Source organism: Lygodium microphyllum, chromosome 1 (genome assembly GCF_053477565.2).
Source record: "Lygodium microphyllum isolate KBCC chromosome 1, Lygodium_microphyllum_v1.1.10, whole genome shotgun sequence".
NCBI lineage: Eukaryota > Viridiplantae > Streptophyta > Polypodiopsida > Schizaeales > Lygodiaceae > Lygodium > Lygodium microphyllum.
The window spans coordinates 152,265,988-152,286,168 of NC_141135.1; the positions used below are offsets into that span (position 1 = coordinate 152,265,988).

Here is a 20,181-nt window from a genome sequence, read left to right on the forward strand (position 1 = left end):
TTCGTAATTAATACAATTACCTTTTAGGAAAAAAAAGAGATCTCTGTTGGGCGATGCATCTTTTGTACTATATGTGATGAGACAATGCTTCACCTTTTTGTCTGTTGCCCTGTTGCAAAACAGATTTGGAGTTTTGTTTTCCGTGTCTGGTCCTTGTTGGCTCGTCATCGGATTTCAACCCGTTCGTGGATTTTGGGGAAGATGACCTCCATGACCTCTTTGAGTTCAGATTATTCCTGCCTTTTTAATTTCCTCAGATGGACAGCCTTGTGGCATATTTGGCATACTCCGAATGCCTTCATTTTTGATTCAGTATCTAGGATTCATGGTCATGTGGCTCGAATTCGGGGTTTAGTGTTGTGGCAAATCACCTCTATGGTGTTTGTTGACCTGGTTTTTCCTGATATTGCTACTTCTTGGTTGGCCATTGTTCGCTCCACACCAGCTGTGCTTTCAGTGTGATATTTCTGTGTTAGAGTCAATGTAGATTTTCCTTCGTGACTATTATTTTTCGCTTTTTTCTAAGCTGACCTGATGGTCTGATGTAAAATATTTATTACTTAATTCAATTATCTTCATGAAAAGAGAGAGAGAGAGAGAGAGAGAGAGAGAGAGAGAGAGAGAGAGAGAGAGAGAGAGAGAGATCCTGCAAAAGGCCAAAACAACCTATGAAAACATAAGTTACAACCATTTGTAAAATGATACAATAGTTTGGGAAATAAACAGTAAGTGAAATTAAATCTAAATGCCAATAGTAAAATCCTAGTTGGTATTGCCTTGAGTGATAGAGATATCCACTTGTCCAAACACTTTATCAACATTAAAATACATGAAGTGGACCTAGGAAGGCCATGAGGATACATACATCTTAAGAAAATTCTTGTTGGTCCTTGTTATATAGCCTCAATCTCATCCCATGTAGAATAGAACTTAGGGGATCTAGCTATGGCTTGAGGAGTAATTTGTTGTATTCTCTTATGCATGTGTCATTGACGTATTTGTTGGGATCTAAGATGTATGGGCTGAACAAGTTGAACAGCTTGATCAATTAGAATCCCTTGGGTAGATATAACTTGAGCCTCCATGGGGGGCTCGGGAATTCTCCTAGATGTAGATTGGGACCGCCTTGAGGTTGCGTAGAAATTTGTGGATTACGTTTGGATAAGCTCTCGATGTAGTGATGCTCTACCTCTAAGGATAATCTCTTTTAGTCCTCGTATCTCTAGAAGAAAGAGACAAAGTGTCATGAGGATGTGAGATTTGAGAAATGCTTTAATTGGGTAATCTTGCTAGTAACATTTCATGGTAACAGGCGAAGGACCCCGAGAGTCGGTGGGTGTCAAAGGCAAAAGTTGTGACAAGCTATGCCAGGTGGGCTCTGGTTGCCAATTGGTGTTAGTTTTGACCCTAGGGCAATTATTTGGCTATTAAGTGTCGATGGTAATACTAGAGACTAGCACTACTTAATTAATTAATGCGAATCTAAGGGTCAATTGAGACTGGGGACCACTCCAGGTTGAGCCAATATAATTACAGATGGTCACATTTAATTTTGGGTAGGGTTAGAGGGGTTGATATTAATTTTCAGAATTAATTAATTTTGAAAATTAAACTAATGGTTGGAAATTGCTGGAAAATGGGATTAGAAGGTTGCCACTTGGCAAAAATACCCATGCAAGTGAGAAAAACGTTTTTGGAGTTGGTAGAGAGCCATTCAATGCCATTAGCTTGTGGGAGAGAGGAAGGAGCAGCTATTGGTCTGGTTTTTAGCCATTGCAGGACCTTTTGGGGCAAAAAACAGCATGAGAAGACTAAGTGGGAGCAGGTCATTGCTGATTTGAAGCCCCTAGGTGAAGGCAATAGCAACTAGAGGTTGGGGACAATATTAAATGCTCCTCCTAGTAGCAAGTGACAACATTTGGGCTGATCAGAGCAAGAAACAACTGATTTAGGGTTTTCCGTGAAGAAAATCAAGGATTTCTTGCTCTCCAACGTTCTTTCACCTTCTCTAGCTCATTCTCAGGTTATCTTATTATTTCTCAGCCATTTGGAGAAGGTCACAGTCAGCCTTGATGGACAGAAAGAGACTTTCTGCTGTAAACCCTAAATTTTTGCAAAAATTAGGGTTTAGCAGTCACCTTGGGACTTGTGCCATCAAATCAAGGGCATTGTACACCGAAATCAGCACTTGCAATTCAAGGAATTGTCAGGGATTTTAGATGCCAATCCATCTATTGTAAATTGGGGCAGCATTTGGCCAAATCATGGGTCCAACTTGTACAAATCCTAGGTGATATTCAAGGGGCAAATTGCCCGAAAGACTTGCTGATTAGTTTGGACAGCAAGGGGCTTTTGGATCAGTGGAGGAGATTGTGTATTCTTGGTTGTACTCCATCTGATTGCAATAAAAACTAAAGAAATATGGCAAGGGCCACCAATTTTGGGACCATTAGGGTGTCTAATGTCCAAGATTGTTAAGGTAAAGTGTGCATTTTAGTTTATACTCTTTTATTAATTGCTTTAATTTAAGTGGTTGATTAGGTTTCATCACCCTATCTGAGAAGGAAGGTTGGTTTCATCTATCATGGGGATGTGAAATTTGTGAAATGCTTTAATTGGATAATCTTGCTAGTAACATTTGATTAATTTAATAATCAAATGTGCAAGGTTGTAAGGCACATGTGATGCACATGGCAGTTATTTTATGGTAACAGGCCAAGGAACCTAGGAGTTGGTGTCTGTCAAAGGCAAAAGTTGCAACAAGTTATGCTAGTTGGGCTTTGGTTGTTGTCAGTTGGTGTGAGTTTTGACTGTGAAGGAAACTGCTAGGGTTTGCACGGAGGACACACAGAGTGTACGACCACGACAGAAACACAAAGACACTGAGGGAAAAACTCAAACCCTAAATGCAAAACTCAAAACTCAAACACAAACAGAAGAAGGGAGAGAGAGAACACAACTCTGAAGTGAATGAATGCTGTAAATGAATGTAAGATGTACAGTGTGCTCAAGGGCAGAGCAATGTCGGAGTGTGACGTCCACCGAAGACGGATCCCAAGTCGGTGACCACCAGTCGGAGTGTAGGAGTGCTGAATAGTGAATGGCAGCAGGCTGGTCATCAAAACGCAGCAGTCTGGAGGCTGGAAACTGGTAAACGCAGCAGTGTACCACCGATCGGGGGCTGGAAACTGTGCATAGTTTGCTGTAAACAGTAGGCTGAAACAGTGTCTGAGAGTGCCAGGGCCTGCAATGCTGAAAACGCAGGCTGGCTGACTCTGGAGATGATGGACAACAGGCTGAACAGCAGTCTGGGATAGTTTGGAGCAGTCGCCAGCAGCTGAGAGTTGTCGCCTACAGCAATGGACAGGCTGAAGATGATGTGGCTGCAGTCTATGATGGCTGGACAGCAGATGGAGGCGGGCTGCAGGTTGGAAACTGGGTGCCAACAGCAGCAGAGGGTGTGTGGGCTGGTGTAACCTGCAAAACAAGGATAATTGCTGAATGGGGGCAGCCTCTCTATTTATAGATGTGGAAGGGCGCCCCAAAAATTAGGGTTTCCACTAAACTTTCTCGAACCGCTTCCCGTTTTAGGGTTTCCACTGAACTCTCTCGAACCACTCCCCGTTTTAGGGCTTTACTCTAAAAGAGCATTTTTGGTGTGTTTTGAGGCTGTTTAAGAGGTTAATCAGCAAGTAATGCATATTTTAGCTCAACATTGACACTAGGACAGTTATTTAGCCATAAAGTGTTAGTGGTGACACGAGGGGCTAGTATTAATTAATTAATTAATGCCAAGGTAAAGGTCAATTGAGATTAGGGACCACTCCAGGTTGCAAATGGCCTAGCCAACATAATTACGAATGGGCACATTTAATTTTGGGTAGGGTCAAAAGGGTTGAAATTAATTTTGAGAATCAATTAATTTTGAAAATTAATTTAATGGCTAGAAATTGCTGAAAAATAGGATTAGAAGGTTGCCACTTGGCAAAATACCCATGCAAGTGAGAAAAACGTCTTTGGAGTTTGTGGAGAGCCATTTAGTGCATCTACCTTGTGGGAGAGAGGAAGGAGCAGCTATTGGTCTGGTTTTCAGCAGTTGGAGGATCTTCTAAGGCAGAAAACAGCATGAGAAGACTAAGTAGGGGCAGGCGATTGCAGATTGGAAGCTCCTAGGTGTAGGTGACAGCAACCAGTGGTTGGCGATAGCATTAAATGCTCCTCCTGGCAGTAGATGATAGTGTTTGGGGGTGATTAGAGTAGGCAATAGCCAATTTCAAGGTTTTTCTGTGAAGAAAATGAAGGATTTCTCTCTCTTCAACATTCTTTCACCTTCTCCAGCCCATTCTTAGGTTATCTCAATATTTCTTTGTCAGAAGTGGTGCAACAATGGAAGCATAAACAAGTACTGAAATAAATTGTTGAACACAAGAAAAAAGAAAGAAAAGAGAGAATACTACAAAGAATAGAACTCAGAAGGATGCTCGGAAAATGGAATCCCTATATCAAACATGAGACAGTTGCTTATAAGCAATGAGTCATTGTCTGCGTGGGCGCTGGCACATGTTCCTCTCTCTAGAAGGAAGTCTACTTGAAGAATGATGATGACTATGTGACTGAGAAGGAGCCTTCAAAATATATAGGCCATAAATGTGACCCTCATAAATGCTGGTTGGCCAGCATTAATGCTGGTTGACTAGCATGAAAAATGCCAAGCGAATAAAATGCCTGAAATCTATACAAATGTGCACAATCCATCAGGCATGCACAAACTCACACATGAGCTGACAATCTTGCTAACACCCTCTCTCAAATTATGGGTGATTTGATACAATACAATGATACAATGATAATGACTCATCACCGGCCATACAACATGGAACCACCAGAGTAGAACCATGGATATCCATAATGCGAGTCTAAGGGTTAGCAAAGGTTGGGGACCACTCCAGGTTGCAAATGGTCTAGCCAATTTAATTTTGGGTAAGGTCAGAAGGATTGGCATTAATTTTTAGGATTATTTACTTTTGAAAATTAATTAAATTGCTAAATAACGTTGAAAAATGGGTTTAGAAGGCTGCTACTTGGCAAAACTACCCCTCTAAATTGAGAAAACGTTTTTGGGGGCTAGGTCTTAGCCATTCAGTCGGTTTGTAGCTTGGGAGAGGAAGAGAATGTGTTGCTGGTCCATTTTTTGAACAGAAAACAACAATTTGCTGCAAAAGACAGCCATTTGGGGGCGTCAATAGGCAAGGGACATATTGGAGATGCTTGGTAGTAGGTGACTGTATTAAATGCAGGCTAGAGCAGGCAGTAGGTAGGATTTAAGGTTTTCTCACGAAGAAAACCAGATTTCTCTCTCATTTTGGCTTTCTCTCACCTTCTCCAACCCATTCTTAGGAGATCTCAGCATTTCTCAGCCATTTTGAGGAGATCTCAGCCAAATTTGGTGGACAACAGAGAGATCTCTGTTGTAAACCTTAAATTTCTGTAGAAATTAGGGTTTAGCATCCACCTTGGGACCCGTTCCAACAAGAGAAGGCATTGTACACGAAATCAGCACTTGAAAATCATGGAATTGATAGGGATTTTTTATGCCAGGCCATCCATTGTGAATTGGAGCAACATTTGGCTAGTTGGAGGTTTCATTTCTGCAATTCTTGGGTAAAAATCGGGGGGCAATTGGGCCAAATTGCTTGCTGATCACATGTATAGCAAGGGGTTTTTGGATCAACAAAGGAGAAGGTGGAATCTCAACTTGTACTCAATCCATTAGCAATTAAAATTAAAGAAATATTGAAAGAGGCGCGAGTTTTGGGGCCAATTGGGTGTCTATTGTCCAAGATTATTAAGGTAAATTGTGCATTTCAATTTATGTTTATTTGTTGATTGCTGTAATTAAGTACTCAATCAGGGAATTACCACCCTTTCTAGGAAGGAAGGTTGGTTTCAATGCTTCTTCTACTAACCTTTCTTAGAGGGATCTCTCACCGAGGTCCAACTCTTCTTCATTTCATACTTCTTCACAAGGTATGGATACATCCTTACTGTTTTGGTGGTTGACTTTTCCCACTCTTCCAGTTGAGGAGGGTTAAGTCTTCCTTCTTTATCTAGTGAATCTATTTGCATGGTGGATTACTCTCGATTGGGAATTGGGGTTACATTTGATGGGTTGGTGGTTCCATTTGTGCAATTTTTGGGTGAAAATCAAGGGGCAATTGGTCCAAATTACTTGGTGATTGTATATACAACAAGGGGCTTTTGGATCAGTGAAGCATATTGTGAAATCTCAACTTGTACTCAATCCATGAGCAATTAAAGTTAAAGAAATACCAAAGGAGTGTTAGGTTTGGGGCCAACCAGGTATCCATTGTCCAAGATTATTAAGGTAAATTGTGCATTTTAATTTATGTTTATTTGATGATTGCTGTAATTAAGTGCTTAATTAGGAAATTACTACCCTCTCCAAGAAGGAAGGTTAGTTTCAACATCAAGAGAGATGTTGCGTGATCTGCCTTGAGAGAGTAAGCCTCCATACTGGTAGTTAGGACTGTTGCAAACTTGCATGTTAGAAAACAAAACCGTGCAAAAGAGATGAAAATTTGTAAGCACAAAGGTCAATAGTGAGATGCTTTAAACAAAAACAAAATGGAAATAAAAAGCTAATTGAATGAACAATGTAATGATGCAAATATGTATGTATGTGTGAGTAAATGCAACGGAAGACTTAGGAAAGATAATCCAAGGATAAAATCCTATGGGCCTGACTCAATAGCCTAAAGACCTAAGAGTGCAAAGATGGAGATAAGCTAAGGATGTGGCCACCATCGCGTACGCCCATGAGCAGGGCTCTGCTAATGAAACACCTGACGAGGGAGTGAGGTAGTCCTAGATGGAGGTGAATGTAAAGTGGATGCGCAAAGTGCAAGGGAGCAAAACTCGTAGACCAATCAGGTAGTCTCTCAAGGGTAGTGAAAGAGACTGTCTACTGAGGTTGTCCTCATGCCACATGTCTAGTAGTTGTAGGGGCCGAAGGAGTAGAGGGGCAGTAGTGGGAGGCATAGCCCCATCGGATTAGCGAGCCGGAGTGGAGGTAGTCGCTGTTGTTTGTTGTGGTTTTCTAGATGGAAGACCTTGGGCCTTGGTACGCTTCTCATCCACATGGCTCGGTGTTTGGTAGCGTGTACAAAACTTATTTTTTAAAGGGAGTTGTTAAATGGGTTTTGTTTCTTTGTTCCATTTGAAGAAGGAGAGTCATCCTTGGTTTGGCTTGCCTTCGCATCTTGTGAGTTCTTGCCATTGTTGGTTTTTCCTCCAGAAGAAGAGGTAGCCAATCCCCTTTGTTTTGAGTAAGGCTATGTGGAGGCTTTCTTGTAGACTTGATTGTGTAGTCTTGTGTAACGCAAGAACTGACACTCAAACTCATAGAAGGTCAACAATCTAGGTAGTGAGATAATGTGCTGGATAAAATGGAGGTATTTTTTAAACAACTTGTTCAAGAAGAACATGACTTAATCATTGTCTGACTTCGGGGAGCCAATAGTGACAAACTCTATAAGTAACTGTTGATATTCGACCAACTTGGCTTTTAGAACATCCTCTTTCTTAATGGAAAACGCTTGAAGCTCAAAATCGAGATTGATATGTTGAGTGCAATCTCTTGCCACATAGTGGTCAATGAGACGACTCCAATGCTTAGACGTGAGGGAAAAATGCTATAATTGAGAGTGGAACTTAGGAAGTAGCCCTTGCATTAACTCAACATTGGTTGTGGCATTGCAGGCTCTCCATTGATGGATGTGATCAGGGTGAGCTAATCAAGGGTCCGACATGGGCTCTAGACCAACGACGAGGTCCCAAAGTCCTTGAGATTCAAGCACTTGTTACATGAAGTTTGACCAAGTGGTGAAATTCGATCCGTTAAAACAAGTCTTATCCAAGAAGGCATTCTTGGCCATTGCAACAGGAGTGGTAGTGCTAGGAGATGGATAAGGTGTGTAATGAGGGCAGGGTGGGGGAGGGAAGTACACTTGGGATTGGGTCCCAAAGTACCCACTATGCATGTGTGAAGTATGCATAGTGGACCAAAGGTGGACATGGGCTGATTAGGCATGTGCATGGTAACCGTGTGAGGAGCCCATGGTGGAGGGATAGGGACATGTGGAGTTGAGGATGGGAATCCTTGCGTAGGAGTGACCAATGGAAAGTGTGATGACATACCATTAGTAGAGTATAGAAATCCTTGTCTGAGAGGTCAAAGGATATATATGAGTAGGGATAGTGAGGGGGATGTCCATCATAGCCATCCTAGTGGGAAATGATGTGCTCACTTGCGGAAAGGTGGAGGGAATTGTGTTAAAGGGTGGCATGTGTCAAAAGACGCGGATCTAGAGCATGGCAGATGCTATGGCGGATGGAAGATGAAGACCAAACTCATGCTGACTTAGACAAGTAGAGACCAACTATTACACAAGTGAATTAGGTTCCAAGATGGCAGCTTGGACTCATAAACACAATCTTGTGTAGGACTGACAAAGATAAGACACTCAACTGAAAGTACAACGCATCATGACATTGTATTCATTCCATATGAAAAGTGATAGTCAAGTACAATGCTTTATAGTTGTTGGATGGTAGTAGTTTTTCCTCTCTGTGCATATGGGATTCAGTCTGCCTGCATGTCCTAAGCCTAAATTGCCTCATATAAAGATACTCTTTACAAGAGCATTGGCTCTCATACCATGTGAAGAAAATTGTGTAGTAGTTGTTGGGGTTTGCATTGAGGAAACATCGAGTGTATGACCATGACAACAATGCAATGATTCAGACAAAGACGTGTAAAACTTAAACCTTAAAAGCAAAATTCAAAACTCAAACACAGAAACAAACACAAGTAGAAGGAGAGAGAAAGAACACAACTTTGAAGTGAATGCAAATTGTAAAAGAATGAAGAGTGTGTACAAAGTGCCCAAGGGTAGAGCAGCAGTGTCGGAGATTGATGTCCACTAGAGAGAGCTCAAGTATTGTAACCACAAGCCGGAGATGAGAGAGTGCTAAATAATGAAGGGTAGCAGGTTGGTCACCAAAACACAGTAGTCGTAGGCTAAAATCTAGTAAGCGCATCACTATACCACCAGAGAAGATTAAAAAAAGCCGCCTAGGGCTGGATAGTGATGAGCTATAGTCTGTGAAGGCTAGACAATAGATGCTAGGTGTAACCAGCCTTCCTCCTTGGATAGGGTGGTAAATAACCTGATTAAGCACTATTTACAGCAATTAACAAATTCACAAAACTGAAAAGTACACTCTACAATATAATCTTGGACATTGGACACCCTGTTGGCCCCAAAACTGGTGCCCCTTTCGGTATTTATTTAACTTAATTTAAAAAGTTGATATACAATGGGATTCTTCCAATCCCTTTCGGTATTCCAACTCCCCTTGTTGTTCAAAATGACGAGCAAGTCTTTAATCCGATTTGCACCTTGATTTGGGCAATCAATTGGTCTTCACTTGCTTTGATGGAGATGGAAAATGCCCCAAATTCAATTATTTGCTGGTCCCTCCACTTGAATAGGCTAAAAATAGCTTTAGCCTTGTTGAATCCAAGACTTGGCGCGTCCAATTTCTGGCAGGCTTCTCAAGGTTGTGTGCTAAACCCTAATTTCTATTGCTGATTAGGGTTTACAGTAGAGAAATCTGAAATTTCTCAGCCTTTGGTGATCTCAATGTTGCAATCTTTGGAGCAAGGCTGTAGAAAGGTTGGGAGATGAGAGAGAATGCTGAGGAGAGAGAAAATTCAGACTTTCTTGATGAAGAACGGAAGAAAATCAGTCATTTATTGCTGTTGCTTTATCTCAACAGCTTGTAGATGCTGTCACCTGCTGTTGATTGGTCTTCTCCTATCCTTGACTGCCTCAGAAGGTCCTCCAATGGCTGTAAATCAGACCAACAGTATCTTCTCTCTCTCTCTTGTAGGCTGAATACACAAAAAATATCTCTCTCCAGCCTCTAAAGACGTTTTTCAGTCTTGCATGGGTATTTTTGACAAGTGGCAGTCTTCCCAAATGGTTTTTCTAGCATTATCCATAATTAAATATTATTTTTCAGTCTTTAAATACTAAAAATTAATCTAATAATTATTTCGTTGCCCCGAAAAATAATATGACTGGCCAATAATTAAATTGGCTAGGCAACTTCCATTCCTCAGTGTCTTTGTGTCTTCTTTGACCATTAGATTGGCGTTAGGTACCATTAAATGCTACTTCTCTAGTGTCATCCACTGACACTTATGGCCAAATGAATGACCTAGGCCAACAATTGGCACCAAATACCACCAAGTATTTGTGCGGCATAACTTATAGCAACTTTTGCCTTTAACATTATGTGATTTTCTCAGGTCTCAGGCTAGTAAATTTAGTCTAACATCTATTATACCTCACATGTGCAACATTTACTTAACCATGTGATTAAAAATTAATCCATATGTTAAGTGAGGTTTCAAAAATACATGTCCTCATGACACTAGGTGGCTGATGACTGAAATCTGTATGGTAGAGTGAGAAACCTGCACAAAAGGATGAAGTCTAAATGGAGATGGACTGTCAATTTATAGATGTGGATGGATCCTCCTAAATTAGGGTTTCATTGAAATTCTCTCCCGCACGTGCTTTTGCTTTTTTCATTAAATAAGCATGTTTTGGGACTGTTTAAAATGCTAATCAGCATGTAATGCAAATTTTAGCTCTATAGTTATTGCACTCGGAAACTGTCTTCAATGGACGATACACATTGATGCCTCCCTTAAATTGTTCCTACAAGAGGTGCCGACTATTGGATAGCTCTATCCTTGAGCATTTTGTACAATCTCTCATTCAATGACAACATTGATTCATTCACTTCAAAGTTCTCTTTCTTCTTTGATTGTGTTTGTGTCTTTGCGTTTTGCGTTTTGCGTTTTGTGTTTATTGCAAATTGTTCGAGTTATTGTGTTTTAGTTGTATTCGTATGTTTTGTGTTTTCTCTGTGCAAACCCTAGCCATAGTTGTCAGGTATGAAAGGTATGATACGGTACGGTATGATAAAATATGGTACTAATTGGTACCTTATGATTTTATAAGGTACGGTACGATATTAGTACGAAAAAAAATTAAGATGATTTTTTAAATAAGAAAAACCATAAATCATTAAATGATAGATCATAGAATACATGTTTAAAGCGGAAATAGCCATTTCATTACAGAATAAGATAAATACATGAGGGTGACCATTGCGGTTGCATGGGCTATGCAAAACATGCGATACAACTACAGTCCAGTATATTTGATATAAAAAAAAAGAGACCTATGTCATATGAATGATGAATCTATAATGAGGCATCACTATCATCATCATCATCATCATCATCATCATCATCATCATCAGAACCATGTGAGTGCTCATCAAGAGAGTTTGAAGATGACTCCTCGACATCCGATAATGAGACACACTCATACTTGTCCTCACTGATGAGGTTACCATCATCATCAAATGATGGCTTCCTAGGTGGCGGTTGTGTAGACAAGGGAGGGGGATGTCATCATGAGGCACAAGATGTGAGCTACTAGAGCCCCGCCTTACATATGCTTGCAAGCCACTCGAACCACCCCTCCTCAATGATGGAGGGCATCGAATGACCATGCCCCTGCTACCACCTACTCAAACTCCTCGCCCACGAGCACACTGATTGCGAGTGTCATGAGTATCCGTTGCTATAAGCTCTCTATAGAGCTCTGCAAAAATCATCTCCTCCTCCTCGTCCACCTCCTTATGTATACTCGGAAGAGTGTTGCCCGTCAATTTGAATGTATCAACATTCACCTACACAATGCAGTGATGCACGTAAGATTGATCGGTTGCAGATACTAAAGTCTAAATTGTAAAGTATAAAGTTTAAACTTCAAAGTTCAAAGTTTAAAAGTTAAAACAACAAATTTTAAATGTTATGGTTAAGTGTTTAAACTTTATCTGCTTCGAACTATCCATGCTCATCATAGCCCTCATCATGCGTAAGTTAGTGCAGTGATAGACTAGCCGCTCTAACTGTCATGTGCTAAGCCGATTGAGAATCTTTGTGTGAATGAGAGAATAGCCACTCCAGTTTCTCTCATATGCACCCGAAGAGCAATCCTGTGCAAGGACCCTCATGGCTAAGGATTGAAGGGTCTCCAGTGCGTATCCAAAGTTTTGCCACCAAAATAAAGGCTTCACAAGTGACTCTCTCCTCCAACAAGTGGGAGAAGCAAAAGCCACATGCCCTCTTTGATTTGCATAGCATTCTAGCTCCTCTAGCACTGCATTGTGGTCATCAACAGGGACCACACGAGTCGAATAAGCAGGCTGGTCTGAACGGAACTCTCTATCATCCATGACTACCGGTGACGTGTAGGCCGGATGTACCAATGCGGAAAAACCATGGATGGGCTTATGCATCCACACCCATTTCCTCTTTGCTATCTCTAAAACATGTGCACGTTGTGTCTCTGTGATCACTGTACAAGCACGTGCCTCCGTCAATGCCACTCTAAAGAAGTGAACGAGAAGGCCCATGGTGGACCCCTTGCAATCACTCATACGTAACATCCTATAAAAAAGAGTCATGGCAATGACAATGGCACGGATTTTTTGCCAAAACTGCTCATTAAGGCACAAGCGTGTATGTCTTTGGCCTCCTCTGTCTCATGCTCATCCCACTCATTCCATAGAGTGGACACCACACTCTGGCGCAAGGCGGACTGCACCTCATAAAGGTGCTCTAGCAATAACCACATGTAATCAAAGCGAGTTAAAGAAGGCTTTTTCAACTCCAGTGTACTATGCTCATGATACATTGCAAGCACCTTTATCTTTACCGTGAAGAATGTGACAATTGATGTAGCTTTGCGGACCACCCTTTTCACCCACTTGAGCTTCCCAATGTCCTCCATGAGCAAGTCCAAACAATTACTTGCACATGGAGTCCACACAATCGTAGGGAACTCAGCCTCAAGCAAACGGCCCATGCGCTGACAATTCAATGCATTGTCGGTAACAACTTGCACCACATTTGAGGGGCCCATCTACAACCACAAATTACAAATTACAAGTTATGTATAAATCAAATTTCAATTATGAATCATGATATTATCATAATGAAAGAAAGTGAAACAAATTTAAAACGCAAATTGCAATGTAGACCCCAATGATAGCTTGTCGAATGTGGCGGTAGAGAATGCGGCCGTCATTTTTCTCCCCCTCTTGCCGGTATCTACGGTCCGCAAAAAGTAAGTGTTGAGTGGACATGAGAGGAGTATGTTGATGATGCCCCGTTTCTTACGATCACTCCATTCGTCGGTGAGAATGGAGCAATCATATTTTATGCATGCGGCCCGAATAGGATCAAGGACTCTATCAATCCTCTCATTCCCTTCATCAATCTTTCTCGTTCTCACGTCGTTGTATGTGACAGCAGTCCATCCTTCACGTGGACCCACATTGGCAATGGCTTTTACTATCTTCTTCCGTTGCTCTTGCTTTAGGACATTCAATGCAAGATTGCACTCAATCACCGTGCGTGCAATTTCAATGTCCGCAAGTCGTTGCCTTTCTCTAAGAAAGGCTACCGATCCACGCACATGACCGGGAGCTTGAGAGAGAGACGATTGTCTCTCCGGCACCGCATGAGTCTCCACTCTGTCTTTTACTGGAGCTGGATGCGGATGTGGAGCCCCCACCACCAATGGTAGAGGTCTCTCCCGCATCGGTTGAAGATACACCCACATTGGATGCTTCCTCGTTCGTAGGCATAGTAGTTGATGCCGATAAGCCACTTCCTCCTCTTGTGGATCCCCCTCTCATCTTAGCGAGAATCTCCTCTGCAATGTTTTAAGGGATCTCCTTGCCTCCCTGTCTTGGAAAGGTGTTGGAGAATCCGAGTTGCACCACTTGTATAGCACTTCCCGCAATACTTGCATGTCCAATGGTGGGAGTTGGACTTCTTTGTGTCCCTTTCTACATAGATTGCATGCAAATTGAAGGCCTCTCATGACTCATGGTACTGATGACGAATAAAGAGGAGAGAGAGAGAGAGAGAGAGAGAGAGAGAGAGAGAGAGAGATGCTTGAGTCTCGACTCTTGAAACTTGAGTCTTGAAAGTTTAAAGGGAGGGAGACTTGAGAGGCCCGAGGGTTGGGGTAAAGTTGAAAGAGTCAGAGTGAGAGAGAAGGAATGGGAGATGAGAATGGCAAATGCTTTGATAGGGTGTGGGATAGAGGGGATGAGAGATGAGATTTGAGAATGGCAAATGCTTCGATAGGGTGCGGGAAAGAGGGGATGGGAGGTGAGATTCGAGAATGACAAATCACGAGTCCATTCAAGAATCAAGATCCAAGAGAGGAAGATGAGAATGGTAACTTGTAAGTGCTTGTTGAATTGGTGTGGAAGCATGGAGTCTTGGAGGAGAGAAGCACCTTTTGTAGATGAGAGAAGGGTCAAAGTTCAAAGTTCAAATAGTCAAAGAGAGAAGGAATCCAAAGAGAGGGCTGTAAGCTGGAAGGAATCCAAAGAGGAGGACCTTTTGCATGTTTGGAATTTGGAAAAGGGGGTGGGGTGAGGTATCCAAGGCTTCCCACCCCCCCCAAAAAGCGCAACAGTGCACGAAACGCGGGATGGAAGAGAGGAAGATGAGAATGGTAACTTGTAAGTGCTTGTTGAATTGGTGTGGAAGCATGGAGTCTTGGAGGAGAGAAGCACCTTTTGAAGAATGAAGATCCAAGATAGGAAGATGAGAATGGTAACTTGTAAGTGCTTGTTGAATTGGTGTGGAAGCATGGAGTCTTGGAGGAGAGAAGCACCTTTTGTAGATGAGAGAAGGGTCAAAGTTCAAAGTTCAAATAGTCAAAGAGAGAAGGAATCCAAAGAGAGGGCTGCAAGTTGGAAGGAATCCAAAGAGGAGGACCTTTTGCATGTTTGGAATTTGGAAAAGGGGGTGGGGTGAGGTATCCAAGGCTTCCCACCCCCCCCAAAAAGCGCAACAGTGTATGAAACACGGGATGCGGGGGCGTAGGGGTGTAGGAAACGCGGAATGAGGACGCGCTGGCTAGGTGGCCCAAACAAGCCTGTTTTAACGTACGAAATCGTATTGTACGGTACTGTACGGATCGTACTGTACGGACTGTTCCATACCACGTATGGAGGCAACTATGACCCTAGTATATCTTCACAAGCAGATTTGAAAATTAGGTTGAAAAGAGGTCAAAACAACAAGGAAAGGGCTGAAAAACAGGTGAACAAGAAGGGAATTAATGGCTGTTAAAAAAATGCTCTATTTGTGAACACTAGGGTCACATGGCTAAGTACCGTCTCAATACACAGCAAGCTGTAAAATTAGAAAATCAGGGATATCCCAAGGGAAAAAAGCCCAAAATATCTATTGGTTCGGTGCCAGATGTTTCTATGATCAACCTATGATAATGCTTGTCATAAAGACATGAAATTTTATTGCTTTGCTTAGTATTTGATTAAAAGTTAATCAAATGTACTAATGTGACTTGCACATGTGAAGTGCAAGTTAAAGTATTTCATAGTGCGGAACCCAAGACCCCAAGATATCACTTGGTGCCAAAGGCAAAAGTTACAATAAGTTATGTTTCATAGGTACCAGGTGGCACTATGTGTTAGATTTGGGCCTAGATCAATTTATTGACAATTGATGTCAATGGTGACATTAAAGACTAGACATTAATTATTAATGCTATTCTAAGGGTCAATAACTGCTCAAGGACACTTGGAAGACAAATTAGTCTAGCTAATTTAATTATTGATTGGTGGAATGATTTTTTTGAATACTAGAATAATTATTAAATTAGTTTTCAAAATTAATAGATTAAAATTAATTTAAGAAGATGGATAATGTTGAAAAATGAGATTAGAAGGTTACCACTTAGCAAAGCTTGTCCATGCAAGTGGAAAATATGTTTTTAGGGGTTGTGGAAGTCTATTCCAGCCATTGTGAGAGAGAAGGAAGTTGCTAGAGAGCAAGGAGATGTTGCTAACGTGATTTGCAGCCACCAAAGGACGAGTTCTACATGAGGCGATAGCACTTTGGTATAGGTGGCAGCAGCCCAAGGTTCTTTTGGTATAGGTGACGGTATACAGGAGGGAGCAACAACCTTTTTGGTGGTCCTAAGCTATAGGTGGCAACTTTCATATTTCTTTGAGTAGGACAACAATAGTTTTTCAACCTTTCTCGCGATGAAACTCTAAAAATTCTCTCTACAGTATTCTCTCTCATTGTGTAGCCATCTTTCAAGTTATCTTAGCAAAATCTAGGCATTTAGTCATCAAAGGTAGAGATTTTGGTTAATCTTTGCTAGAAACCCTACTTTACAGCAGAAATCAAAATTTAACAGGTGCCTTCGGATGTGTGCTCAGAATTGGGGGACCTAGAATGTGAATTCTAGTAGTTGAAATTAAAGAATTTCAAGGAGATTGAAGAGGCTAGCCAGTGCATTGTAAATTTGGGGCTTAGTTTGTCTTTCAAAGAGCAGGGTGAAGGCCAATTCCTAAGCAAACGAAGGGGTAAATTGGTTTGATGGCTTGTTGGTTAGTTTTGACAGCAAGTAGCACTTGAATTAGTACAGGAGGTAGGAGGATCTCAATTATACTCCATCCATTTGCAATAAAAGTTAAAGAAATATCACAAGGGGTGCTAGTTTTGGGGCCAATACACTATTCATTGTTCAAGATTAAAGTGGTAACATTTGCATTTTTAGTTAATGTGAATTTAATTCTTGCTATGATTCCCATCCACTCATCCAAGATAGGTGGAGAATGTGATCCATGCCCAAAGATCCCTCAAGCGGTATTTGAACTTGAGTCCATACTTATTCTAAATTCATGAATATGACACATCAAACTTATCTAGTGATGATTACGAGTCTCATTTGAGTGATAGGTCTAAGGACTCATTTGAGTAGTAGTCTTGGCAACCTTCACTATCTAGATACTAAGAGAGTTGCTTACTGTAATTCATGCACTTTCGACATGGAAACACTCTCTTAGGGGCTGATTTCATAGTGCGAATGAATAGCAGATATTGCACTAGTTTTTGACTTAGACTAAGTTGTCTGAGAAGCACATGAGATAAGCCAACTTCTTATCTATGTTTCACTTTCAGATTGTGCACATAGATGGGAAAAGAATGTGGTGGTTGATGCATTGTCATGTAAGCCTCAAATTTCGGGTGTCAGTATGGTATATCACAATGAGCAGGATACTATGAGAGATCAGCATGCTACTAATTAGGATTTTGCAAATGTATATGATTAGCTTTGCAATGGCCAAAGGCTTGAGCACTTTCTACTTAGAGATTTTTTTTTCGAGATATATGGACGACTGTCTGTCACAAAGCAGTTGAGATCCATGGTGATCACTAAGAGCAATGCTCCTAATGCTGGGCATAGAGATATTGATACTACAGTTAAAAAGTAGTGGAGTATTTCTTTTATTGGTCCTCTTTGAAACACGATATTGAGTAGTTTGTCAAGACATATATCCTATATTAGAAAGTGAAATATGATAGGTAAAAAATGTTAGGTTTGGTGCAGCCCTTGTCTATGCTTGATAGGTCTTGGCAAAGTGTTGATATGGACTTTATCTTTGAGATTTCTAGGACACCTATAGGAAATGATGGGATATGGATCATTATTTGTAGGTTTAATAAGTAGGCCCATTTTATTCCAATGAGAAAGAAGATAAAGAATGATCATATGGCACATTTATTTTTGTAGCACGTGTTTAAGTATCATGGCATACTAGAGCCGATCGTTAGTGATTGAGACCTTTGGATGACCACTTCATTTGGAAGGGGTTGTTTGAAAATATGGGTACCACACTGAAATTTTCTTTGTCCTTCCATACGCAAATAGAGGGCTAGTCAAAAGAAGTAAATTCTACAATGTTTCAGCTTTGAGATGCTATGTATTGGAGCGTCAATCACAATGAGAGCAATAGCTGCCTTTGGTAGAGTTTGCATACAATAACACAGTATATAATTTCATTGGCAAAGCTCCATTTGAGGTTGTGGAAGTTGACAAGAAACTGCCCCCCTAATTTGCGCACAAAGGACAAGATCTTTGAGGCTGATCAATATGTGGAAAACATGGATGTAGCCTATGCAAAGGTTAAGTATGCTGTTGAGAGGTCTTAAGAGAAGAAAAAGAAGGTAGCTTATCACTATAGATGTTTTGCAGGTTGTAGAGGGTGATTATGTGTTGCTGTATTTTCAAAAGGTTAGGTTCAAAAAGATAAAAGGTACAGAGAGATTGTATCCAAAGCTAAGCATGAGATATTATGGGCCGTTCTAGGTATTGAAGAGAATCATCGATGTTGCTTATAGGCTAAAATTGCATCCATATTGGCAGATATACAATACCTTTCATGTGAGCTTGTTAAGGCCTTTTCATGGCCATATGCCTAAGAATGTATCTGCTGAAATTCAGCCAAAGGTTGAGGAGTTGGATGAGATATTGGTACCCATGTAGATTTTGACACATAGAGAGACAAAGATCCGAGGTGAAGTTTCTAGAAGATACTTGTTGAAGTTTCGGAATGATACACTAATGGATGCTAAGTGGATGGAAGAGGATGACTCCACAAATCATTCTTAGTTGTTGCAGCTTTATCTTGAGACTTTTTAGTTAGAGATGACTTTGGGGATCAGTTTGAGTGAGGTTCAACAGACTAGGGGTCTAGAGCATTTTTTGATGCTCAAGGGGGAGGTGGCACTTCCAATTTTCTAGTGATGTGTAACTCTCGTATATAGTGAATCTCGAATTTATTCAACATGCATCCAAGGTACTGTGCTAATAGTATATTTGCCATGAGGTCACTATTTAGTGTGCTAATCATTGCAATTTGGTATGATATTGTATGGTTTTTCACGTGTAACTCTAAAACTATACATTTGGTATGATATTTCAATGTATGATCATCAAAGGTTGATTATCAATTGTTGGTTTTCAGTGGATGATCATGAGCTCTCAGTGATACTCAATTGGTTTTGTGGAAAATGGTGTGTTTTATGAATGCCATTGAAAGTTCACCTATGGTTTAGGCTTAGTTTAAACTTTTCTATGGTTGTTTGTGACCATAACAATTGAGATGCGCTAATGAGAAATGCATTTTATGGTATTTTGGCGGAATTTTTGGATTCTTTGTGAGTTCTATGTTATGGTTTTTGCTAGCTGGAAATTTTCAGCAAGTGTTTGGCATTAGCATGGTTAAGCAGTAGTGACCAATGGTCTTTTTACTATGATGCCTTTTGAGAAATTCCAGTGTAGTTGTAGTGGAATCGAGGATGGTTTTAAGGATTTTAGGGGAGAGGTTTGTCGTGAGGACTTGAAATTTTGATGCTTTGCTTAGCATTTGATTAAAAGTTAATCAAGTGTGCAAATGTGATTTGTACATATGAAGTGTAGGTCAGTTATTTCACAATGTGGGACCTAGGACCCTGAGATATTAGAAAAGGCCAAATACAAAGGTTGTAACAAGTTATATTGGAAAAGTACTAGGTGGTGGTTGGTCTCAAATTTTGACCTACACAATTTAATTAGCTCGAAGTGTCAATTGTGATACTAGAGAATTGACATTAATTAATTTATTAATACTAGTTTTGGGCATGTTAGATTATTTTTTGATCAATAAATAATTATTAAATTAATTTTCAGAATTTAATATTGTGATAAGTAATTTAATAAAGCTAGATAATGTTGGAGATTGTTTTGGAAGGCTGCCACTTTGACAAAACTTGCACATGAAAGTGGGAAAAGCATTTTTGGAGGTTGGGAGAGGGAGAGAGAGGGTCATTCTATAGTGCACCAGCTGGACAAAGGCTATGTGATCAGGTCACCTGCTGTTGGCGACCATTTGCAGCTCTCAAGGAAGGCTTCTAGACCAAGCAACTGCAGCCTAAGGCCTTAAGGATGTAGGTGACAACATCAGGCTCTAGGTGACAATAGTTTTGGGAGAACTTGGTAGTCTGTGATAGCTTCCATAGCTGTCTAAACAAGGAAACAACTGATCTTCTCCAGTTTCTCAGGACCAAAATCAGGATTTCCTCTCTCATTAGCATTCTCTCTCATCCTCGAACCTATTTTCATTCTCCCT

General features: G+C 40.8%; 1 protein-coding gene across 3 annotated transcripts in view; it reads left to right on the forward strand.

The window, feature by feature from the left end:
• Positions 1-20,181, forward strand: part of LOC148041832 (Beta-glucosidase, GBA2 type family protein) — a 122,477-nt gene that overhangs the window by 40,841 nt on the left and 61,455 nt on the right. The gene's annotated exons all lie outside the window — the stretch shown is intronic.